Source organism: Rissa tridactyla, chromosome 2 (assembly GCF_028500815.1).
Source record: "Rissa tridactyla isolate bRisTri1 chromosome 2, bRisTri1.patW.cur.20221130, whole genome shotgun sequence".
NCBI lineage: Eukaryota > Metazoa > Chordata > Aves > Charadriiformes > Laridae > Rissa > Rissa tridactyla.
In genome coordinates this window covers 51,165,439-51,168,507 of record NC_071467.1, presented here as the reverse complement: position 1 = coordinate 51,168,507, position 3,069 = coordinate 51,165,439, and positions in this window count along the sequence as shown.

Below are 3,069 nucleotides of genomic sequence, written 5' to 3'. Positions count from 1 at the left end.
GTTAAGAGATTTCCCAATGTATGTTTACATGTGATTTTTACTTACAAATCAGAATTCTTCACTCATATAAATTCTGGCATTTTATTCCTAATCAGCATTTACTTTGTGCTGTCAAACTCTATACTGTCTTCCTAACATCATTTATGTAACACCTTCGTTTATTATGCAAATCTAAAGTTTGTAAGGTTTGGATAATGAAATTAAAAAAAAAAAACGACTAGCAGAGATAAAAGAATTTGCAACAAATAAAGCTCACATGAGCTGAATTTACATACACCAGGAGAATGAGCGTTCTCAGCCGGTTCCTTTTTCCTTATAGTAACATAAAAATGTGACTATTTACCTCCCCCCTCTGGACAGATTTGGTAGTAGAATGTAAGCAGTATTTAATGAAATCAAAAAGCATTTCTGATTTTTTTTTTTTAATTCTTCTTTCAAAATTGTTAATAGGTTTTACATGCATTGCATTTAAATGACATTCTTATTTATGCTTTCTGTGTAAATATTGCTTCCTTAACTCCGTGAATGTTATTTGTATCTGGTTTAAGCTCTTTGTGCTCCAGGATTAGATTCTGGTTCCAGAAAGGCATCAGTAATTACCTGGTGTATTAGCTTGCCCTGAAAAGACAGAACAAAGAATTTTAATTCCCTGTAGTAATTTGGGCCACTTCCTGACCTTCAGGGTCTTTTTTTTGCCGAATTGATTTGATTTGGGCTTTACATGTTTTCGTTTACTATCTATAGTTCACAAAGGCAGAACTGATGGACCAAAGGTTAGATTTAGTAACCATTTTAAATATCAAAGTTCATGCATTGCTGTGAAGAGTATCAGTTTGGGATACACCTCACTATTAGGAAAAGCAAGGTTCAGTTATGTACTAAAAGAAGACCCGAAATATTTCAGTAAACCCTACTATGCGGTATCCCAAGTTTGAAAGCTATTGTTATATATTTCATATCCTACTTTAATAGAATTTTTATTTCAGGCAGACAAAGAAATTAATTAGCTGTTAAATACTCCTGTGCATCATATCAATTCAGCTACACTGTTATTAATTTAGTACACGTAAACATGTTGGAGATTCATTAACCACATTTGTCTCCATTTCAATATAATACAATTTATCACAAACAGAACTGACAATGAAAGAAAATGACAGAGTCCTCAGAAATCTGTCAGAGACGTCTACAGTTCATACAGATGTTGTGATTTATTCTTTGTGTCTTTCTATCCAGTACAGTTTCTTCCTGGCCCAATGGTAGGTTGCTAAACTCCTTCATATCCGTGCTTTTCTATGGATTATAGACAACAGTCATAAAAAGTGTCAATAACAACTTTAAGTTACTTAATAGCAAAGAATGTGTATAGTCATGTCAACTTGTTTGTTCATCTAAGTCAAAATTGCAACTTATAAAGCACAAGCACTATATAGAGATTGCTTAGAAATCTCAGAATGCTCTGAAAGTTAAAAAATGTCTTGTAGCTTCATAGTTCTCTTTTTAAATTTATAGGGGAATTTAGTATTAGGATGAAGAAGTGCAGCACCATCTTTTCTATGTCCTTGTAGATTAGACCTTTCTGGCATATGCTTTCTTGGCAGATTCTTAGCTTGGGATTTACTGTAACTCCCAAGTCATTTCTGTGGAACTGCTCTGTAACCAGTAGTTCTCCGTCCTGAATGTATGCAGCTGATAATACAGTCCTGGGGTTTTTGTGTCTGTTTTTTGAGAAAGTGTCCCCTGTTTGCCACAATCATTCTGAACTCTCACCCTGTTTTCCAGAGCAGGTGCAGATTCTCCCGGCTTTTGAGAAAGCGGAAAACAAAGCTTACCTTGAATTCTTCACAACTAAGTCAGTATAAAAACCCACTGGAAGAAAAGATATGAGCTGCAAACAAGGTGGCACCCATACTTCGCACTCAAGCAAAAAGAGATTTTTACTGATCAGTGCTGTCTTTAAAAGAGACACATAAAACTTATCGATGTTAAATAAATGAACTGCATTTCTAGAACTGAAATGAAAACTGCTTGGAACACCCATCATTTTTTTTCAATCCTTTTTTAGAAGAAATTATGTAGTTCTAAGAATACCAGTCACTCATTTTGAGTGACATAAATGCAAGGTAAAAATGACAGTATCTGTAAAATTGCTACTGAAATATAACTGCTTATACACTTTATTTTAAAAATAGTATGTAATGAATAAGGCAAAAATACTACCTGACAAGCGTAATCTTGATTCTGTGGCAATGCATGACAGAAGTAGATTTTCTAACAATGTATTAATGCTACATCTTGACCCAGTTACTGTACAAATATGCTAAGTTTCCTTTACCTGGGCCAGCAATTAAACCTAACCTGGAAACAAGATCACTTAAGACCACTCCTTCTTCCAGAAACAGGCCAAGAATGGTTGAGGGGAACTGCATGGCAGCGCACGGGGGATGAAAGGCCTAGGACAAACTACTGCAGTAGTTGTTTGGGGCTGGGATGTTGCTATGCTTTGGCGCCCGCGGGCTTCTCTGGGCCATGGGATGGTCCCGCTCCGAGGTAACACTGCTTGTACCTAAGAAACGCAGGCCGCAGGAAGGGAAGGTGGCGGGTGCGGAGATGAGCCAGGCAAGCGCTACCAGTCCTGAGAGAACCGGAGCCAAGGGGCAGGGCAGGGAGGGCGATGCAGCGCCTGGCACAGAAGCAGCAACCGTTACATGGATGCTCCGCCATCTCGCCTTGGGACGGGCGTCACCGGGCCCGGCTGGAGGGGACGCGGCCCTGCCCTGAAGCCGGGCGAGCTGAGCCCGCCTCTCCCGCAGGAATCTCCCTGAGAAGCCTCCTCTGCCCTTTCGATCCTCTCGCCAATTGAGCTCCGGGACAAATCAGCAGCCGCAGGGGGAAAAGAGAAGCCCCGCCACCACCCAAACACCACCCGACGCCTCAGCGTCCCACTGCGGGGCACCGCGCCTGCGTCCGCCCCGGGCGGGCAGGGGGAGCTGGCGGAAGGGAGGGCGGGCAGCTTCACCCCCGCCACTGCGCAAACTCCCCCCGCGGCGCATGCGCAGGAGGCCCGGC